General features: G+C 45.6%; 1 pseudogene; it reads left to right on the top strand.

Moving 5' to 3' along the window:
• The first annotated feature begins 19,875 nt into the window (after positions 1–19,875).
• On the top strand, positions 19,876–20,541 carry LOC120850188 (annotated as a pseudogene).
• Positions 20,542–23,811: the final 3,270 nt, after the last annotated feature.

Genomic DNA, 23,811 nt, shown 5'->3' with positions numbered 1-23,811 from the left:
GTTCACCCCCGAAGCTGCTCTTCGTTCTGGAGCAGATGACGTCTTGCCGTAGGAACGCATCTGGTGGTTGTTTTTCAACCAAGAAACAAAGTACCCTTAGAAGTATTTTCTCTCTCCAACCGGTGGTTTTCCAAAAGTTGTAGAAAAGGTAAGGCAGCTGTTGCTAGGACATACTTGCAGACGACACTGGCATTCGGACGCCACTGGTCCCTCTGCAAGGAGCAGACGAAAGTCTTGCTTGGTATGATTGAAGTGAGAAAGTGGGTATAGACAAAGGCGGCCCTTTGCGTCCACCTACTGCCCTTTCAATTAGAACTCTGCTTTGCCGCACCCTCTGCGCAAGAAGCAAACATCTTGCTTGCCATACTGGAGAAACCTGCCACATCTGAGCATACTTGAGCGCATTCCCGTGTGGTTTGTCATTTTTTTTTATTTGTAGTGACATGTATGAGCAAGCGATGAAAACAATGTTTTATCTTGTAGTGTTCCTTATTGATGACATGCAATATTTTTTTAGGTGGCTTTGTTTCGGTATTCTCCTTCATTGTTACAGAATAGTGAATGTCGTTCAACTTCGTGCTGCATGGAAAACACTGAGATCTAGAAATTGCTAATGATCTTGGTATTTGACTTCCATGGAAGCAGGGAAGTTAAAGATCTGGATGAGCAAAGGCCAAGTAAGTCCACTCAAAAGAGTAACCTCAAGTAGTATGTGGGGTTGAGGTGCCACCGCATAGTGCTGTGCCTCAAAAAGTACAATACGAGAAATAGGTTAGAAGAATGCCGACGTCAGTTAACTTTTTTCCTATAAAATAGTGTCTTTTATGAATAAACATTCTTAAAAGAGCATGCTACAGTATTACTGAAACCATAATTCATGTTTGGCATGCAAGAAAAAAAAAAGGCACTCATAGTGTTAAAAAAGCCTGCCACTCAAAAGTGATGATTTGGAGAACATTCTTCTTGCATCTTGGTGTCTGCAGCAAGGCTTTCATCATCTTGCTGGCATGATTACATTGTTATTGGGAAGTGGGTGCTGTCAGAGTCTTGCATTTGATTGTTAAAATGATATGGATTGTACCTTGTAAGTCGTACCACACTTCAAGAACCGGTTTGAATTACTTAAATTGATCCCGAAACAAAACCTGGTGGCCAAAGACCGGGTGACCCTTTTTTTGCGTGCGCTTTTGTTTTGTGAAGATAACACCGAGTCCTTCAATAGGCCCTTTGCAAAACCCAATCAAGCTACAGTAGAGATCACCATTTCTCGATCGCGAAGAGTGTGATTGGATCCGAGTTTATCTTGAACGTGGCACTGCAGTTCACTCTGCGCCGAACTGGATCTGCACCAAACTTCAAGGCGATACTTGTGTCCAACATATGCTCAAAAAGCTATGGTGACCTTGGATGATTGGTGCGCGCACTTTTGAAAAAGGGTCTGTTGCGTGACATCTCAGGTTATCCAAGGTACTATTGGCCGGAACTTTTCTTTCTCTTTTTTGCTTTTTATTAGGTTTATGGTTTCTTCATGTTAAATAAACCTCCCGTGAGTCACACTAAGCAGAGAATCCAGTGCCAAGAGATATACTTCTCTTCTTTAGCAGGTTAATTAAAGTGCAGAACTGTCTGTTTGTAGAAGAAACCCTCCTCTTAGAGTATTGTCCGTTAAATGGGTAGTTGAGAAAAAAGAAATTTGTGCCTCATAGTCACACTTTTCGTAAGTCCAGTGAGTATTTATAAGAACTGAATCTCGTTTCATTCATTATCAAATAGGAGTGTTTATAGTAAACGCAATACTCACCGCTACATAAAAAAAAAAAAAAAAGTTTTGTACGTAGCTTATACGTACGCTCTGCAAAGTAGTTCTTACAAGGTTTGGTGTTAAAGAAAAAAACTACTACCGTGGAACACCGAGAGTCCGCCCATTCCACAAAGAACATCCACCCCTCAATTTTGTAATGTTTAGAAAATACGGAGTGGACATATCTTTACATATTGTTGACCTAAGGAGCGCTCATCCCCTGTTTTACATGGTTATCTCAACATTTTGAGTGGGGTCTTGCTCAAGATTTTACGTTAACGCTTTTTATTTTTTTAAATGTGCGTGTTATGATAAAATTAAAGATAACTGATGATCTCCAATGCAAATACCGTGATATCGCAAGAGATGCCCCACCCCCGAAAGATAACTCGCCCCCTCTTTTTGACATCATTTGCTATTTTTTCAAAAATGCCGAAAGATAGCCCACTTTTAGTAATTGCAGGGTCCTGGCCATTGATGACCTCTGCAGAAAGGGTGTTACTTAGCCACGATGGAGATAAGCGAACATTGCTGGCTGGGAATGGCAGTAACCTTTGATCCATTGCCCCTCCCTGCAATCACAACTTTCGCAGCTCAGAAAATCTAAAACTTGCATCTTCTAGCTTATTTCTTTTATCGCACATTGAAGGCCCGTTCACACTCTTGCGACCGAGTAAGACCGAGAGAGACCAGACCGGTTTTTAATCCTCTTGCGACGTATTAGGACCAGCTCCGCTCCAGCGCATCCAGTCGTAAGAAGTCGCAAAAGGCTTAAAAACCAGTCTGGTCTCTCTCGGTCTAACTCAGTCGCGAGAGTGTGAACGGCGCTTGAAAGTTAGCTTACACCTTATTTTCACCCGATTTGCTTTTCTTTTTGGGTGCGTGACATCTTGGGATGTTACGGTGTACAGTTATATTAATTTGACGCATAAAGGGTAAAATTAGTACTAATGCTCAGTGAGGAATTATACTTGTTCTACTGTGGTTCTTAAGGTTGAAACCAGAAAAGTTTGTCCAAGTAAAAGAAGTATTCTACAATTTCTTTAACGGTTATTGGAAACATCCCGATGCAAATGAAGCCCCCTGGGGTCACTGTGTCAACGGAGCATTCGTAGCCTTAGATTAAAACGTGTATCATTCTCTCATTCATTTTTCTGCACGAGTTTGTAATTTTTATTCTTAAAACCTTCAATGAGAGATGTGCGCTGTCTAATTACATTTCTTCCTGAAGATTCCAGCATGGCACATCAACGTGGGACTTGTGCCGTCTATCACCAATCTTCTTCGTCTGATGAGGGCACTTTATATCTTAGTTATTTATTTATACATACACCCTCAGGGCCGTTAGGCATTGAAAAAGAGTGCATCATCAGTCTTAGAGGGGGATCGGTGGCCCAGTGTTTTAGTGCACCGCAGCTGGGAGTATGTGGACTGAAAGTTTGTTCTCCTGTCTGTTTCAATCTTGGTGAGCGTCGTACCGGCGCATAGTCACGTGTCACCACTGTGTGTCGTGCGTTAAAGACCCCAAGGCTAGGGGTGGGTACCGCACTGGCTAAATTTCTCATCTACAGCAGAGACACCAGACGCCATTGGGGCTGACTACCATCTCGCTGCCCTAAACGAGTTCACAACACAATTTTCTCTAAATTGGTCTCGGCAGTCAATGCTTCTATATTTGGTTTATATTTGTTTTGTGGTCCATTAGTTCAGCAGGGCTGTGCTGAACAATTTATATTTGCGAGTCCTGCGTTTGTCATGGTCACTGAAGTTTGAGAATTTTGACCAAGCTCCTCTTTGTTGCATGAACTTGATGGCCCCTTAAACTGTGCAAAACGAGCCATTTATTAATAAAAATTCAAAATTTTACACTAAATGCTGAGAATTATGTATGTAAATTTAATGGTGAGAAACTTGCAATTCTAGAAACTGGGAACTATGCAAATAAAAAAACATGCCCTAGTAAACACTTTGCTACTCTTCCTGCCAGGTGCAAGACGTCCACTGTTCAGTGCAGCCAGCAACATAAAATGGGGCCCACAAGCCTGTGTTCAAGGCGTGCTTTGCCCGTTGTCACCATGCAATTGTGCAGGCACTCTGTTAGATTGACATCTGTACTGTAGTATGCCAAGATAGAGACAGGCCACATTATTAAGGCAGCTTGTGTAACTAGCTTTTAAGAAAAGGGATATATACTTTTTACTGTAGAACTTCACCACTAAAGTTTATAGCACACGTTACACCTTATTCAGATTTGCGCGCCGTCTGTCGGAAGTTGCGCCAACCTCCTTCCGTAGCCTCAAACATTGCCAACCCACGTTGAGACTACGGGCAGAGCGCTGCTCTGAAAGTGATGCCGCATTGCTCCAGCTCCTCGCTGTGCGAACAAAGTAAACACACGGATTGGATTGTTTTTCTTTTCAGCGGCGAATCTTGGAATAAGTGTAGTGTTTCACTGGGATTATCCAAGTTGCAAAGTAACAAAGCCCACGCTGTATGCTTCTGCCACAGGCTCTGTCAAATGCCCTTGATATATGGTGCTCCCCACTACTGTTTTGAAGGACACATGCAATAAAAAAAACATTTTTTTTAAACAGCTTAGATGGAAAAAGGATATCATAAAACAATTTTACAACCAAGAAAAAAAAATTTTCAGAGCTATATTTACGGCGCTATACAAATTTGTAGTTGGCGCCGGCGGGCGCCGCGGAAAAGTGGCCCTTGACGGGCCCATATTTGTCACGTGGTGCTTGCGCTCTTTCGGAAGCTTCCTATGGCCTCTAAAAGTAACTTATTCATCTTTGTTTGAAGTATAACAAAAGACTAAGATGAATAAGTTACTTTTAGAGCCCAAAGGAAACTCCTGAAAAAGCGCAAGCAGACGTGGTAGACCTGTGCGCCCGTCAGACGACGGCGGCGGTGCCCCGAAGCAGACAAACTTGTGCGGCGGCGGCGATGGCGGCGTGGAGAAACGCGTTGAAGCGGCATTCGCACAACGCCCAGCGTGCAGCGGCTCCTGCGAGCGCCAACTACAAATTTGTATAGCGTCGTAAATATAGCTCTAAAAATTTTTTTTCTTCGTTGTAAAATCGTTTTATGACATCCTTTTTTCATCTAAGCTGTCAAAAAAAAATGTTTTTTTCTTTTGCATGTGTCCTTTAAGGGCTGGTTAAGTCCGGTTCATGCATTTGTGTCGGTAATGTCCACGGCACCCAAAAAGACAGCGATGCAGACACAAGGACAGCTGCAGCTTACGATTGTTTCGCGAGGCTACTTCTTGCATTGCTTGTCACATTGTTCATGGCAAACAGTTTTCCCGGTGACTATGCCATTGGTGTGGTTTCGGTCACTCTGAATGCAACAAATGCAACTGTATGAACCAGGCTTGCTAACGTAATTCATTTCGATATACCCAAAGCCGCCAACACCATCCAAAAAAAATAACAACATAAGGACTAGCACGCAAGACGCTATAGGCGGGCAAAGCGGGGACAGTGGGGAAGCCTCAGGGATTGTGCGGAAGCTCGGTAGTGCGCACGGCCACCGAGAGATGGCGCTAACAATGAATAAGGTTTTATTAAGAAAAATTCTGTTGAAACTCATTATGCTAGGCAGTGCATGGATGATGTTCGCCTGTGGAATGTTGCAACACAGAACTACCGTCTAGAGCACTTCAAACTAACGTTTTTGTTTTGGCCAATTACACGGCTGGCAGGCTGCTTGAAGTTGCAGCTTGCATGGATGCTTAAAAATAGTGGAGCGCATTGCTCTTTTTACATTAAATTTTTTATGTGATTACAAAAACAAAAGTTCACTGTGTACTTAAATATACTAGTAGTTTCTGCATCCTCCTTTTCGATAATTGAGGTTTCCAGGAAAAACTGACCTTGAACGAATAGTGATTTCTTTTATTCTCGAAAAGAAAGCAATGCAAAAAAATTGGCAGTTGAGCAGCGTACTGGAAGACCGTTTTCTGAAATGTTTCAGCATGTTTTGGAACCAACACTACAGTCTAGTTTATGCAGCAAAGTTTCAGTGGGCATGCAATCTCGCTTCACCTTGCCACTACAAATTGTAGTTTGTTCGGTAATGGTTAAAAGAGCTTTGTCTTCAAAGTGAAGCGAAGTCCACTGGCATGACATGCCGTAGCCTGTAGGCAGACTTTTGTAGTTTTTGTTAAATATAAGCCATCTCACTTTTCTACAATGGGGTACCGTATTTTCCGGACTGGAGTCCATAGATTATGCATGTCTAAAAGTTGAAATTGGATGCAGTGCAGACTTTCTATAGGCGCGGTCTATACAAGGGTTTGTCTTTCAAGATCATCAATTACGATAAGACATGATGCATTGTATGAATGACAGAGTATGTTAATGATATTTTTTGTATGAATCAAGTTATTTTGCAAGCTAATAAAGCCAGCCTTTGTCAAGGTGTGCTCTGCATGAGAATTTTTTCATGTGCAGTACTATGCAGACCATGTACCAGATGCAGATGATCTAAGGAAATCCTTTTCTTTAAACTGAGATTTGCCCTTGTGTAGTGTACACTGGGTGTGGGCTATAAATATGGTAATTGCACACACTGCATAAGTATGTTTGCAGTCTACCATTTTTACTTTCATAGTTGTGCACAAGTTTATGACAGCAAATGCTTTCTTCTATCGACCACTTTAGCGAATGTTTGCGTAACAGACTCCAGCTCCCCCCCTCCCTACATTTTCTTACAGGGACAGGACAAGGTACACTCATCGAAGAACGCTGGCCTGCCTTTACTACACCAACCTGTTTTCTTCTTGGACTAAAGCACATCGGAAGTTTACGCATCCGTGACAGTGGACATTCAAACGCCTTGTTTTGCACGTGCTTCAACGAAAGAGAAATCTGTGTGACAATGTACAGAATCTATTGAAGTGCGGCGTGTGCAGCATGATGTTCTCAAATAAGCTAGACCCGATGGTTCATTGGAAGGTTTGCGTGGCAAAGAGGCCATTTGCGAACCCTGTGAGTGGTTTACTTGCAAACTCAACTTGAGGAAACCTCGCAGAGAGCATACGGGCATGAGGGAACTCTTGCCCTCACGAGCTTCTGTGCATTTGCAGTGTTGGGCATCAAGTGTGCAGCAGCGTCGTCATGACTTTGTGAGGGCACCGTTGCTGTGCCATTACTGGCATGCCAGTTGTGAAGGTCACTTGCGTGAAACTGAACACTATTATGACAAATTCTGTTCTATACGGAGCAGTACCACTTCTGCATGCTTTTGTGGAATGTTCTAAATTTGGGGTTTGTCTGCACACTCAATTTTCATGTGTTCAGCTTTGACTCTTTTGCTCATAGTTTTTGAGTCAATGTTCAAAAAGTGCCATGCAAATTCTGTATGTTCCTGTTGCAGTTTCTCAGTTGTAAGCCTCTGGCAGTTTTTGCGTTAAGGTGCATCGACCGACAGACCAGTTTGCTGCAAATCAAAGTTGGTCTTTAGTCCTGCAATTCTCTTCAATCTAGCATTTTATTGTATATCTTACGTTGTGTCTCGGTTGAATGTCACTGACTTTTCAGACCAGTTTAAACCGGGCATGGTACTTCTATTTGACCTACCCATATTACTTTGTACCAGTAAAGAAAGTATGAGTTTGGTGGGTGCAGCACACTGGCATGAGGTGATCTATCGGTTATACCTAGGGCGACCACCCGTCCCGTGACTCGTGGGACTGTCCCGCATTGAGGGCTTGTGTCCCGCGTCCCGCAAGAAATTTCCAAATCTTCAAAATGTCCTGCATTTTATACTGTAGTAAAATTCACTCTGCAACTTATGGCGCTGCCGAACAATGGGGCACGGGGAAGCCCGGAGGTCGCTGGTAATCGTGTGTATCGCAATGGTACACCATTTTTCTCCAAGCATTGCGGGAAGCGACCGTCGTTCTTGAAGGAGAACCGACGCGCATGCTCTGTTGTGCCCCCCCTTGGTGGCAAAATATTCTAAGAAAGATTGCTTGCCAAAAGTTTCAATATAAAATATTGTAATTATTTTCAAATCGCTCTGTCAATGCAAAAGGGTTGCTGTGGATCTTTGTTTTTGGGAACACAGCCACACAAGGCAAAAAGCCTGCAACTCGCAACAGTCGAAAAAGAACACAATGTTAAAACTTTGTGTATGACTTTGTTGATAAAAGTAAGCGTTGAGAGGAAACAATAACCCGAAATAGATTTAATGGTTCTTATTTTTATCTCATGCATTAAGTTCTGCTCTAGTCTATTTTTATGTTTTCAACTTCGACACATTTAATAACAGATTTGCCATAAGATATATATTACTTTTAATAAAAATTAATTGAGCTTAATTGCTGCAATATGATTAGCAGGTTATAAACAGCACATTATGTTAAATGTATTAAAACAAAGCCTCGATTTGTGGTGTGTGTGTGTTAATAAATTCCCCCCCCCCCCCCCCCCTGTGTCCCGCATTTCGCTAGCAGGAAGGTGGTCACGCTAGTTATACCACTACACCACATCATGCCAGTACATATGTTTGCATCACAGTACCAGTAGATGTACTGGTACTGCACTCACAATGCAAACGTTGAAGAACTACTGTACTCTTTGTACTTGTCGGTAGTACATGAAGTATGCCTAGCTTGGAGGTTTGTGTGCTTAGGGAATTTCTGTCATTCAAGATATGCCAAGCTTCTGCAGTAAGGCCTCATGGCTGAATGAACTGTGGTATCCTTTAGAGGCTTGAAAAGTTTTAGTTTGGTTTCAGCATTGGTTTTAAAGTTGATAGATGTCTGTACAGGGTCGTCGAGATAAATCTGGAAAATTCACCATATTCAGGAAAACACACAGAAGCAAAGATAAAATGAATATCAACAATTTTCTGTGCTTTGCTCGGTCTGACGTGACGTCTTTCTGGATGACAGCTAATGTGAATATCTCGGCAATGCCGTAAACTTGTGTTTTCTTGTATCCATACCACGCAATGGTTTGCTTAGGCGACTGGCGATTCAACTATTGCTGCCTTCCGGTCTTACTTCCTGCTCATTTTTCAGCGAGTCGCGAATTGTTTATTATGCGATGATTTGCTGTCAAATCACGTGGCCGCAGAAGTGCAATACGGCCAATTAGCTTCACTGTGTTGTCGAGATGCGATATCTAGAAAGGTCCGGATTTATCTCGACGACCCTGTACCCTTCCCTAGCTGTTTCTTTCTTTTTTGTTGGTATATTTAGGGAGAAATTTAATATTTTTCAGCGTGCCGAAATAGAGCCTCCCATTTTGGAATCACTCCTCGCTCAAAATAAATGTTGTGGCGTAAATATTGTAATATTTTTTTTGTCTTATACAAAATATTTGTTGCATTGCTTATGTGTGCAATTTAGGCACTTAACAAAATAGTTTTTGACAGTTCAGTGTCTTTAAGAGCAACTCCAAAACATGCTTCTATTTTCGGTCTAGTAGATGTCAAGATATCAGAATCGCTCTTAACTCAAAATGTTTCCTGCCTGTCAATATTCGAGCCGAAGAAATTTAAATAACTTTAATATAAAAATATATGACTGAAAAAAAAAAAAATGGGAGCTCAGAGTTTCTGTGCCTCTATGCGTAAGCCGGCTTTCAGAGTGCCTGTCCGTTGTTGCTGACCAGATCAAAATGTGCGCCTCCCTTTCCCAGCCGAGCCGGATGGCGCATTGCCCGCCGCGGACAACAGCGGTGGCTTCCGCTGCGAGGAGTGCAACGACCTCTTTTCCTCCCGGGAGTCCCTCAAGAAGCACGCGAAGTTGCACCAGGCGCGGGAGTGCAGGTTCTTCTGCAGCTACTGCCCCTTTTCGAGCGACTACGCGGGCAACATCACCCGGCACGAGATGACGCACCGGGGGGAGAGGCCATTCACCTGCGACCTCTGTGGCAAGGCGTTTGGAACCAAGCACCACCTGGTGGCGCACTGGAGGAGCCACACGGGGGAGCGGCCCTACGAGTGCAACGCGTGCGACAAGGCGTTCAAGACGTCGTCGGACCTCAGCCGCCACAAGAGGACTCACGCTGGTGATGCGCCGTACGTGTGCAGGGAGTGCGGGTATGCATATGCGCGCAAGGAGGACCTGCTCGCACACTGCATCTCTCACTATCGGGACGGGTCTTGAGGGTTCATTCGCACGATGGCATTTGCTCGCGTTTCCTTGCGTCGCGTTGCGGTACGACCGCCGATCCTCGGTACGTCCGTGCTTCCTACGTCGCGTGCTGAACTACTCCTTTAACGGAAGGGGCCGTGCAACAATATTGAATTCTAAACAAGAAGCTTCTTTGTTTTGGAGTAGATTTGAGGATAAATGCTGTCTTTTTCTCACGTTCTTCACAAAACTCAATCACGTAGCCACAGGGATCGCAGTGCTGACTTGGGCACGAGGATGAACTTGTAGTGACAACATTCAAATGCGGCTTGGCTCGTAGATTGCACCCGAGCATCACGTAAACGCTCGATCTGGGCCTGTGATGCTCAATGCCTCGATGAGAGTCCGGCTAGCTGTACATGTCCAACTGCCGCAACGACGGTAGTAGCCTAACTCTACCGGTACCCGGAACTCGACACATGCCCTGTGCTTTGCCAAGTGTTACCACGTGGCTACGGTGAACATTGGTGGCGTGTGATCGGCACCGGATCACGTGGCCGCCTGTTCTGGTCGCGAGTCGAGGGGGGAATGCTGCTTGTTTTCTCTATTTCTTTTTTCGACTGCCATTGCATGCAGAGGAAAACTAAGTTGGGTTTCGTAATTTACAAATGTCGGGAATTGATCGTGACCAATATTTACTGAAAAGTTTGCAGATAGTTTCACCCTTTGCCACGCTTCGTGGGAAGCACGGACGTCCCAGCGACTCACTGTCGTAACTCGACGTAAGCGGACGTAAGCTCCCGCCGCGTAAGAAAATGTAAAAAAAACGACACTGTGTGAACGACTCTTTAGGAACGCGTAGCCTAGTCACCACACTTCGTTTCATCTTACGACGTGCTATGGTGTCTAGAACGTGTCTTCGGCCGTTACGTTTACCGTCCTGTACCATCAGTGCATCAGAAGGGTTCCCAAAGTGGCAAGAGACGTCACCACGAGAGCGGGCGTGTCGTGCCGTCGGACGTCGTCGTCCTGGCGGTTGGTCATAGGAGCACCGGTCAAAAGAGGTGAATGGATGGCATAGTTCGCCGTGTTGCGGCGTCTCGTCTCTTGTCCGCTTCGGTTTCCATCGACCTCCCGGCTGCGGAGCAACCTGCAACAGAATGGACATCTGCCGCACCCACCTCCGTTATTACGGCACCGCCGAAATCGAGGCAGGCGACGGTACGAAACTATGATGATGTGGTCGGCAGAATTCGAGGGACCATCTTCCGAGGACGCGTGAAACGAACCAGTCTAAGACGTGCTCCGGGCACCAAGGATGTATTGCAGCAGACGCGACATGCCGCCGAAACCGATTCCTGGTCTGATGAACAGAACAGCGCACACAAAGACAAGGACAGAGAAAAGGAACATGCAGGACACACAAGCGCTGTGTATAAATTCAGTTGCGAGTCAGCGCTTGTGTGTCCTGCATGTTCCTTTTCTCTGTCCTTGTCTTTGTGTGCGCTGTTCTGTTCATCATGTCATCATACCAACTCGCCCAACTTACTACACTTCTGCGATTCCTGGTCTGGAGCATGTCGCGCAATCCTCGGTTGGACGGAGCGCAGAGTCACGTGGCATGCGTGGAACGCCGCGTCGGCTAAAGGGGTGTTCAAACAGGACACTACAAAACGCACGACTCCGACAAATCGTGAAAATTGAAGCGGACGCTTCTATTTTTACGGTCTGTCGGAGTCGTGAAAATGTTTGCAGGAGTCGTGAAAATTTTTACTATCACGACTGCTCTCCTCGTCAGATTGATGTCACACGCCACCTGTATCTCTCTCACCTCGCCAATGCCCTCGCGTACCGCCGTCGCCTCGGCTCGAAGGCGAAGGAGGTCCGGCTTCGGGTGGATTTGGGACATTCCTGCGTCGAAGAGGCGTTTCACCCGCCTCGGATCTGCTTTCTTTGTCGAGATTCACTTTCGTCGTGATGGCGTCCTATGCGGTTCCGTGTTCTGAGCGGAGGCCTTGAGCGATTGACCGACAGCCAACAAAGCGTGTGAGTGGCTCTCCGGATCCAATCCATGTGATGAGCAGAGCAAGGCCGCCGTGGAGGGAGCGAGGGGGAGATTTGACGGAGGGAAGTTTCCCCCGGGAAGAATTGACGGAGGGAAATTTCCCTCCGACGGCCGGAAGCGGATCGCGGCAGAGCGCGGCACGATTTGCCGGAGTCGTGAGTTTTGTAGTATCCTGTTTGGACAGGCCTTAAGACGTCTCGTTGCAGTTGGCGGTACTACGTTGCGAGCCGAAACGAAGGGTACGTCCAGACGAACTCGTTGGCTGATGTCGCTTTGTGGGGAGCGTCGAGTCTTCCTCCTCTCGCTGGCTCGCGACGTCTCGGGCAACGAAGCACATGGTCTATCGCAATGCCCGGTGACGCACACTGGGCATTGTTTCGAGTTCGGAGTATGCCGTTTGAAGATTGATCTTCCCGTCAATTTAATGGAGCGACGTAAATCAAGTACTTCGTTGAGCATGTTCCAGTTCACGGCAGAGATGGATCTAGGTGCTGTTCATGTCTCTTGAAAGTTTCAGACTGTGATTACCTAAATGAAGAGATAAATCTAAATATTGTTATTTTTTCTGTGATACCAGTGTTTCTCGTCTGTGGATATAAAGCGCCGGAGGTTGCCGTGCCATTTTCGTTTTAACCAAATAATTTCGATGAAAAAAAGCTTAAAAAAATTGTTTTGTTTCGAGCTAGGACGTAAGGCTGAAGTTGCTATGTAACCTGTCAGCAAGACCACTACTAGTCTTTTTGATGCTCTATGGAGTTTTGGTGCAATAGCATCGGGGACACCAAGACGTCTACCAGGAACAGAGGTGTATAGTATTTAGGAGCGTCTATTTTTATCGAAAAGCATACAGAACAGCTTATTTTGCAGCTACCAGACAACACAAACACCAGAGATATATGAAAAGAATTACACTCAGCCACTTACTGTAAGATGGGAAATAATGCAGTGTTCTAGTACTGTGTGCTCTAACTCCGGTATATTATCTAGGACTTACTTTTGTTTTTGCCTGAGAGTATGAAAGGCCATTGGATAGTGAATCATAGGGTGGCATAAGCTTTGTGAGTGACCCCAAAAAAGGTTTTTCCAGGCATACAGAGCAAATAGTACGCAGACCAAATGGAATGCAAATGCAGGTGATGATGTTCTCGCATTGATCAAGGTTTTATCCGTTTTATAAATCTAGTACTAGTGTCCCGCTGCGCTGTGTCTGACAATAAAACTTGGCTGAAGTCGAGAGAGTGGTATTGTTTCATTTTGTGGTACTGGGCAAAAACTGCTCCAACTTTAAACCTTTCTTTTTTGCTAATGTGTGTAATATGTATATACTGAGCATCCTCCCATTCCACAATAAGCGCCCACCTCTCAATTTTCTAACTTTTGGAAAATACACAAAGGGTATATCTTTATATATTTACCTAAGGAGCACCCATTCCCTCAGTTTTGCATGAGTATTTTCATATTTTAGTAGGCACTTGCTCAGGATTTTTGGGTTGTCAAGTGCACTAGGGGACTATCCAAACAGGCGTGTGCTGGGAAACAGCCAAAACGTTTCTTTTTCATGTTGTTTGAGGCTTTGATAAAGTTGTCGAATGTGAGCCTTGCAAGTTTATACAAATATGTACCTTTTTTTTGTCAGATGTTATTTGTGGAATGTATTTTGGCCTCTTATTACTAATTAATGTGCTGTCTTAGAAACTTCTGTCGGTGCAAAGAAGCCATTGAGAAATCTCCGCAGTTTTGAGCAATACATATACGTATGTGTATTGGGGGAATGCCGAGGGGGACCGGCAAGTGCCTTCGCAAAAACAACATTCTTGATATATTTGTCTTGAGATGTCAAAAGCGCCGCTTTTTGGAACAATCAGAAAGTGCTGTGGCAGCTTAGACAAGCTGTCTTTACCGCATGACGTGGGTGTTATGCGGGAAAGTAACGTACTGGAACTTGCACGGGCTCGCACATGGATGGTGATAGATGCCCTGTTGCGCGATAACTAAAAGGATAAGCATGTCGAAGCTCCAGTGTTCTCCACACTGATCGCAACATTTCTGTTCGATAATGTCTGATTCAAATAACTTTGGTAATTGCCCTTTGGTTCAGGCAGCTTCACCATTATTCAAATTTCTTGTCTCGTGTTTTGTTCTCAATTTTACTCTTAAATCTGCACATGTTCTGTGGGAATAGATCTTACTGGTCGATGGATAACCCTGTATCCAACCGGATTAGTGGCTAGTTGAAATTTTATTGTACTGACGTAGTTACACTGGCTTAAAAACACGTAAACGCAGCGTCTAAAAACCAAAAATGCCTCAAACCGAAATTACCAAAATCACTCGGTAGCCATCGAGTGATTTTCGAATCCCTATCGATAAGCAATCCAAACCAGCAAGCAATGGCAGCGATGACTACATGTTCAAGAGTGGCAAATCCATTATTCAAATGCTCGTCGGCGAAGTGGTAAATTGTTGTCGTGCTGCGGAAGCTCTTTTATTTCAGTTTTTAAAGAGATACTTCAACAAAAATATACCCGTCGTGTTCAGAAATAGGCTGAATATGATCCACCATATCCGTAAATGACAATCACACACTTGCATTTTGAGCCTAATTGCTGTATTTTTCATTATAAATGACCCACTCTGGCAAGTGCTTAAAGAGCAGTCAGCGGAGAACACGTGACATCTGCCGCAATCATGACATAGATCAGGTGTGGCCAGGCTGACCCGGCCAAGGAGCCGCAAACAAAACCAGAAAACTTCCAAGAGCCGCGGGGGGGGGGGGGGGGGGGGGGAAGGGGGATTTCGTTCAGAGCAATACACGAATCTCGAACTACTTTCAATGCATCCGAGACAAAGGCAGTCTAAGTGTACGTAAGGTAGCAGTAGCACAAGACTACCAAACCGCAACCTGTCTTTCGATTTAAAACGCGTTCCATTTCTTTTTTTGGGGGGGGAAAAGTGCTCGTGTGATCGGGAGGGAGGCGAGGGAGTGGGGAGGGGAGGGGAGGGAGCTGCGAGCCGCACTTTAAGACGCGAAGAGCCGCATGCGGTTCGAGAGCCGCATGCGGTTCGAGAGCCGCAGCTTGGCCACCCCTGACATAGATTGTCTCGGAACGAGCAGAGCTGCGGCAAGGCTGACGTCAAGAGGATATCCTAGCCGTTCCGGCCACCAAAGCAGCCAAAGCAAGCCAGCGATTGGGCCACCAGAACTAACCCCAAAGCTGCTTTTGTATGAATTTTGAGTGAAGGGTTAATCTTCTATAAACTTGTAGAGGGACAATAACGATGTCTGGGACACACAGAAAAGATTCTCGAGGCGAGGGGAGTTCCTCCTTCCTCTCTTCTTTCGTGATGGCCAGAGGCGAGACAGTTATCGTATCTACCTGTCAAGGTTCCTAAATGGGCATTACGAACGAGGCGTTGGCGACATCCACCAGGTGCTCTCTGCTAATGGTTTAATTCGTTTTAAAATTCCTTTTTGTGTCTTTTTGAACAAGAATTTGGTGTGCCTGATGTGATACTACTCCCTTGAACACAAATAAACCAAGAAATAAGCACCAAAATTTTGTTCTAGTATTTCTTTAAAGGAGCTAGACGGCTTCATCTATCAATTTGTGTTTCGCAAAGCTGATTCGGTGTAAATGTGACTGCGCTGTGAGCTGTACCCAGTGGCTCTGGTTATGACTAGCTGTTTGTGTCATCCGTCTGCACGCAGTCTGTGCCCTTATCACCATATTTTGTGTGTTTGCATGTATGTTTATGCAGCTTGAAGTTTGTCTGCCTCAACTGGCGAGCTGTAGATGAGCAATTTAGCCAGTGCAGTACAACCGCTAGCCTGGGGTCTTTAACGTCCCATAAGCAGTAGTGATACAGGATTGCATACTAATACAATGCTCATCCAGGTCGAAACGGGCAGGAATTGAACCCATCATCACTGGGTTCTGCAGCTCAAGCTTTCACTCCACGCTCTCCAAGCTGATGTGTCGCTGTATTACACAAGTTTCGGGTACTTGATTTGGAGTGCTGAAAGCTGACAGCGAAAGAAGCCCTGTGGATACCATGTTTACCTCTGATGCCTGTGTGGTACCACAGATATGTCACCAGCTTGTCTGCCATAGTCCTCTTTTTTTCAGTGTAAAACATGCATGACAGAAAGTTCCATGGTGTGATCCATTTTGCAGCTAATATGTTGGGAATCGGGATAATGTTTTGATCATGTCTCAGTCGCCTTTGGCTTTTTCCCTTCCAACCAAAACTGTGACATCTTGCGTGATATATCTGAGACTGTTAAACGGTCTTGTGTTATTTTTATTTTTGTTTATAATTTTTTAGGCAGGATGGAAATTGTTTTATGGTAAAAACAGCTTGCATAGCATTGAATCAAATCTTCGCTTTTGAGTAGATGTACACTTTGCCCTACACTGTACTGATGTGCAATTGATTTTGTCACTTTCCAGTATTACTTCTTCGGGGCTTGTTGGAAATGCGGTTCTCCAGAACCCAAGCTGCTTTTCCGGCTCAAATATATCTGTCAGGACTTCACTGTACTACATGTTCTTGTACGATCACAGACACTATTACCTATAACATGGCAACCGCAACCGTTCCGTATCCCCAGTTCCACATAGCAGGGGCACTCTGAAATATGGCGCCTACCTTGTTCGGCAGAATTCCTCTTTCAGGTTGCAATAACACTCTCGCTGTCTGCTAGGTGCAAAGCGGACGCCACCTCAGCACTTACCAATGTTTGCTTCACTGGCTTTTGTGAATGCCTTCTTCGGTACGACTTTGGCCGACTCATGGAGACAAGTCGGCCAAACATCCAAAGAAGGGGACATACTACCGAGCTAAGCGCATTTAGCACAGCAGTCCTGACACAGGAAAAAGCTGAATAGACATCTGTCCGATTATTCAAAAATAATCTCCCGTGATGTATATACAATTATCAACAACGACTTTTGCTTAACTTGGCATGTCCGCTTCGTTGGTTGTTTTGTGTTTGGCTGACTTGTTTCCGCGAGTCAGGGAATCTCCGTACCAAAAGAGGCACACAAAAGAGCCTGTGACACAAACATTGGCAAGTGCTGTGTTGGCGTCTGCTTTGCGCCTAGCAGACGACAAGGCGAGAATATGATCACAACCTGGAAGAGTAATCCCGCTGCACAGGGTAGGTGAGGAACAGGCGGTGTTTTGGAGTGTGGTGGCAATAGGTTCATCGAACAATGTTTTATCGACACATTGTTTCATTGACATGCAATGTTTCATCGACAGATGGTTTCATCAACAAATCGTTTCATCGACAGCTCAGATTAGTTTTCGTTTGCGATAAGCTGCCTGAGACTGTCGCCGCAAAGCGGTGTGCACAGGTCGGTCAGGTGGGTCAACACTTTTGTAACGAGTCGCCGCATACTGTCGCCGCCAAGCGGCATGAACGCAGGCGGGGGGTGGGTAAACTTGTACCCCAGTGATACACGCAAGACGAAGTGTCCCTGCTGTGTGATTTGCGAAACGAGTGGTGATGCAACAATCATGTCGACGAAACGTGCGTCCATAAAAAGTTGTCTACGAAACGTATACACGAAATGAGTTTCGACGAAATGAAAGGGACCCTTCGGAGTGCACCTATTATGTGGTTCTGTCAATACGGAACGGCCATGGCTGCCGGGTTTTAGCTCGGAGTCATGCGGTTTAGAGAAGCTCGTTTTAGCGAAAGCCGTTTTACCGACCCCAGTTTATCGAATTCCTTTATAGAGAAACCCAGTTTAGAGAAAATGGCGATGAGCCTCCTTTTAGCGAATTCGGCCGCCGCGAAGCGGCATGTGCGGATAAGTCAGATGGGTTAATATTTTTGTAATGAGCCGCCGCAGACTGCCGCCGCGAAGCGGCGGGAGCGCAGCGGGGGGCTTGGGTTAACACGCGCACCAGTGATACACGCGCGAAGTAGAAAACCTTTTTTTAAATAGAGTCCCTTTTTCGATAAACGGCAATTCTCTAAACTGAGGCTCTCCTTTCTCTAAACTGTGCTTCGATAAAACGTGCCCGTTCTCTAAAACGTGCTTCGACGAAATGGCCTTCTATCAACCGTAGTAAACCCGTTTTAGCTAATAGTGTCTGCGATAGTACATAACGCTCCTTATACTCTCAAACCTTCATATTGCAGCACTTCTTAAAAGCCGCATGACCTGGCGTAACTTCTCTTTTTGAAGGAACACAGCATGTCTCGACACTTATGGGATGGAAGCTCTGAGTCGGAGCAGTACTAGTGCCTGATTATTTGGCAACTCGGAATGAGACTACCTTTTGCCTGTAAAATGATAAGACAGTTGAGGTGGTTCATTGTGCCCAATGCACGCGGACGAAGTTTTCGAAGTTGCATAGTAAAAGTTCCCCCTTTTTCTTTTTACCTGGTTTCGGGCCTCGTGGAAGCTGGTCTATTTCTTGGGAGACTAGGGGGAATTTTGCAATCTCGGCCATTATCTTGTCGCTCAGTTGTGACCTCATGACGAGATATGTGTACCTTAAGTCACTTATAGGGCTATTGTTTTTGGTAATTTTATGCTTCTGTTTTTGCTTGGTTGCCATAGCTTCTGAGTGGATTGAGTTCACTTGTATTTTCTAGCCTCTAGACAGTACCTGGGTTGGGTTTTGCGTACAGATTTAATGAATCCTTGTGCAAGGAAAATGCCCTCTTTCTTTCAGAAACACCCTTGTCATACTCCCAGTGTCTGCTCCAGAGTAAGAGGCATTGTTTTAAATATCTTGTCAAGTGTCCCTAGAATTTGCTTTTAACGATTGAGATATGTGTTGCAGGCCTTTCAAGTATGAACAGCATTATTTCCTGGGATGTTTTTCAGCATTGCAAACTGATGCAAAGTGTTTGATAGCACTGGGTTTATAGCTTTTTTTTTTTTAATTTCCTTTCCATAAACCCTAGACTTGTATTACATTAGTGGTTTTTTTTAAACTGTGTTGCTAGTGCAGCTGCCCCTGTCATCTAATATGTTTTGTGCAGGCATTGTCAAGCAGTTTTGTGTAAGCAAACCTTTCTACTTATTGAATTGTACTTGGAAAGTTGGCATTTTAAAGTGTTCAACTGAAATCCCTTTAGGTAAGGTGTATTCTATCATTTGAAGATGCACAATTTTCAAACTTTGCTTGTACGTTTGGGAAGGCACCTTCTTAAAGTTGAACAAAAAAAAAAAAATACTGGAATGTGCCTCAAGGTGTTTTCAACTGTAAATAATGACACTGCCAATGGTGTTGAAAAATAAGCGGAAAAAAGAAATTGCTAAAAATGTGTTTTTTCTTCGAGTTGAACTAAGCATATGTTTCACTAGTGTGCATGTTTCGAGTGCCTCAGTCGTGTAACCCATTTTCCACGATTGAAAAAACTAGCCTCCCAGAATGTGAGTGTAGGCATGACTGTCTAAGCGTTAATTTTCAATGTCCGGTGCTACATTAGTTGTGAAATTGAAGCGAGCGTAAATTCTATATGGAGAGCAAGTCATCTGCTTCTTGCGCAGGGGTTGCAGTGACGCCAGAAAGACACCGAGCCCTGATTGGCTTTGATTGAAGGAGGGGGGTAGGCCTCTAAGCAAGCTGCCTTGAGGTCTACCCACTGTCCTTCGATCGAAGCTCGGCGTCCTTCTGATGTCACCACAACCCCTACAAAAGAAGCAGGTGAACTTGCGCTCCCAGATGAACTTACGCTCCGCATACTTCATTCATCCCTAAGCTGGCAGCACGGTGAGCACTATGCACTCGCCAGACCAATAACACTTCCCCCTCATGACCTTATCCCGCTCTCTGCGTGTGGGGTCTAGGCAGAAACATGATCATGTTGCAAAAGATAGACATATGACCGGTCCAGCAAGCACGTACCTACTGCCGCACTGTCAGCTTAGGGGTGAACGAAGCATGGCTTCTTGCAAACAACACTGCCAGAGTTTAGAAGTGGCCTTGATGAACACTAAGATTTCCATGCATCCATCCTCAACAGATCCAGAAGTCATGTCCTTCGCTGCAGTAAGTGAGCCCTTCGACTGCAGGGACTCCACAATCTTTTTCCCCTTGCACAGTCTCCTCGACGACTCCCAGAGGGCTGCGCACGGGCACGGCGAGGACAAGCACCAGTGCCGCTACTGCACCTACAGCAGCGATGTTGTGTCCAATGTCATCCGTCACGAGAGGATGCACACCGGCGAGAAGCCCTTCGAGTGCCACATCTGTGGCAAAGCGCTGACACGCAAGACCAACCTCGTTGCCCATCTGCGGTCCCACACCGGCGAAAAACCCTTTAGTTGCCAGGTTTGCGGGAAGACGTTTTCCAAGAAGAAGAACCTCGGCTACCACATAATGACACACACACGGGCGAGAGGTCGCACGTGTGCGGCCTCTGCCCGTGGCGGTTCAGTGACCCGTCCAGCCTAAACAAGCACTGGTGTACACACCTCGTCTACCACCCTTTTGTCTGCCAGGAATATGGTCGAACGTTTGCAAGGAGAAGCCTGTCGAACATGGCGCCGTCCACTCTCTTTCATTGTGCTAGCTGCGTAAACAAACTTGTTTGTCGTCTGCTTGGGTTCCGTCGTGGTCATATGTGTTAAATCCTCATGCTGGGTGTATTAGCACGCTGCAGTTTGAAGCATATATGCGTCACCTTCTCCCCCCCCTTCTCAGGCGCTGACAAATTAACGAAAGACACCGCTGGGTTTTTGTCAAAACAAGCGTTCTAATGGTAGTGCATTGAAATGGGAAACCAAAACAGGAAATTTAGGTAAACAGTTAAAGATCCACTGTGTGCTAAATGTTCTATGGATTATTAATACTGGAATTTCGTGCTACTTAATTAAGATCTGGAAAGTTGTATAGTAGCACATCCCATATTGAATGATATATATCCCAATAACTTCATGAAAATCCCAAGGATGTCCCAGAAAATTCCTTTTGGGATCAGACATCTAAACCTTTTAAGGAAGTCTAAGGGATGTTAAAAAAACATCCCATCAGTGATCTGGACATTGTGACATGCATTCTGGGATATCCCGAGGATATTGATGATTTACTGGGTTGCTAACACAACTGGGTATTTAACCTTTTCCTGGGTACAATACCCTACCCTGCCCATTTCGATTGAAGACCCCAGGTCAGCAGTTTTTTCGCCATACACAGGGATGAAATTGCTGCACCAAAAGGTTGACCCTGCTAAATTCAGCCAATATTTGGGGAATCTGCACCCAAAGGCATGCGGTTTAGAGAAGCTTTTTTTAGCAAACGCCGTTTTACTCACCCCAGCTAATCGAATCCCTTTATAAAAAAATGAAAGCCGCTTACAACTCCCTGTAACGCCGAATTAGAGCGCAGCTCTTGAGGAGGAGGAGGGAAGGGCACTGGGGGGGGTTAAACTAACCAGGGGGGGTCACGTGACCTTGGGGGTCACGTGACCCCCAATGCCGATGATGTCATCACTGACGTCACTGATGACGTCATCAGTGACGATGACGATGCGGGTACCGATGATGTCATTAGTGATGTCACTGATGACTTCACCAGTGATGATGACGATGACGATGCGAATGTCGGTGACGTCATCAGTGACGTCGCTGATGACGTCATCAGTGATGATGACGATGCGGATGCCGGTGACGACATCAGTGACGTCACTGATGACGTCATCAGTGATGATGACGATGACAATGCGGATGTCGGTAACGTCATCAGTGATGATGACGATGACGATGCGGATGCCGGTGACGTCATCAGTGATGATGACGATGACGATGTGGATGCCGGTGACGTCATCAGTGATGATGACGATGTGGATGCCAGTGACGTCATCAGTGATGATGACGATGACGATGCGGATGCCGGTGACGTCATCAGTGATGATGACGATGTGGATGCCGGTGACGTCATCAGTGATGATGACGATGTGGATGCCGGTGACGTCATCAGTGATGATGACGATGACAATGCGGATGCCGGTGACGTCATCAGTGATGATGACGATGACGATGTGGATGCCGGTGACGTCATCAGTGATGATGACGATGTGGATGCCGATGATGTCATCAGTGATGATGACGATGACGATGTGGATGCCGGTGACGTCATCAGTGACGATGACGTCATCGGGGGGTTCGCGAGCCCCCCACGAGGTCACGTGACCCCGGTGGGGGGCTCGCGTGGTGCATTATGGGACATTTCCCATGATGCACCGCGCGGTTACGGCGACGGCGACGCCGCTCAAGCCGGAAACGGGCCCCTAAGAGCTGCGCTCTAAAAACCCTGTTTAGAAAAAATACCGTCATCGTGGCGGCCAAATTGAGCTTCCGCGAAGCAGCGTGTATGGATGGTGTCACGTGACAACAATGGTGTCACGTGACAACAAAAATAGAGAAATGCTGGACATGGGTAGGTTCTCGATAACCACCTTTACCCTAAAGTTCGATCGAGTAAGTTTTGGAACACGGCCAGAAACTATCGACGGGCCACACGAGCTCCTTCCGACCGTGGATATGGGTGGCAGAAGCCGAAAGTATTTCAAAGATAAATAATTAGGCCCATGTGGAGCGACAGAGTCTAAAGCAAAAGAAACGGCAACGTTATGAAGTTTCTACGCACGTTTTAATAGTCCTGAAAGGTTTGAAGACTTGCCTCGTGCACATATGTAGAAGGTTACCTTGGCCGATCTATTTATTGACCATGCATGCTGTTCCGATTTAAATTAAAGACAACATTTTTCAACTCGCTTGTCGAAGCAGGAAACCCCCAAATTTGTCAGAGATTTCCTGGTTCCGTCGGTTTCGTCTCGCAGTGAGACAGCTACGCCGATACCGGCACACCATCGTTTGATAGCACGTCAATTCGTTTTTAGGCGGTATGCATAAACAAACCTTTCCAGCAACGCTGACTGGTGTTGCGGCTTTCTAATATAAGTATCTTTATTCGCTGTGGCTGGGCTAAGCATTCTAAGCAGGGCAACGGTCTAACTGTCTTTTCCACAACTTCTCTGTCGCCGAGCTATCGGCACGCTCGTCCGATAGATAATTCGCTTTCAGGCAAGACGCACGAACAAACCTCCTCAACACTCGCTGTTGTTTCGGCTTTCAAATCGAAGTATCTTTATTTGCTGGGCTAAGCATCATGAAAAGGGCAGAGCGGTCTGAATGTCTCATCTTGACAACTTTTCTGTCGCTGTGCTATCAGCATGCTACCATGTGTTAGAATTCCTTTTCCGGGCGAGATGCACAAACAAACCTTTCTTGGAATGCTAATTGCTGTCTTGGCTTTCAAATCAGATCGTTTCACCTGCTGGATTAAGCACTAATCAACTAAAAAGGAGCAGCGGTCCGGCTACGCCTTTCGTCTTGACGGTGTCAACCAACTTTGTTCTCAACAGCAGCGCAGCCATCTTGTTTGTTTACGTGACGTCACGGAGCGCAAAGAAGTCGCTACAGGGGCGACCCACGGTACCGAAAGCGCGCAAAATCTGACGTTTTTGGTCCTGGGCTTACTACTGGTCAGAGCCGGTAAAAGCTTCTTTTTAGTCGAAATACAAAATATAAGTGGTGCGAACCGTTTCAATTATTTATAAAAGTAGTTTTTGTTCACTATTTTAGATCAGAAAACAAACAAACGCAGTTTAGAAGGTACGGAAACGAGAAATGACTATAATTGTAATGCAATTAAATGCAAAGGTGCGAATGACCCGTTTTGGTACCCGCCGCCAAGCGGTGGAAAAGGGGGCGCGTACTAGAAAGGTGTTGTGGGATCAGGCACCAACGAGCGGCAAGCGTAGAAAGGTCCCGGATGTACGCGGCGGCGCTGCGATCGTATGGACTGGAGGATCCG

The sequence above is a fragment of the Ixodes scapularis genome, unplaced genomic scaffold, assembly GCF_016920785.2.
Source record: "Ixodes scapularis isolate PalLabHiFi unplaced genomic scaffold, ASM1692078v2 PGA_scaffold4__175_contigs__length_147842914, whole genome shotgun sequence".
NCBI lineage: Eukaryota > Metazoa > Arthropoda > Arachnida > Ixodida > Ixodidae > Ixodes > Ixodes scapularis.
This window is presented reverse-complemented; position numbering and strand designations above follow the sequence as displayed.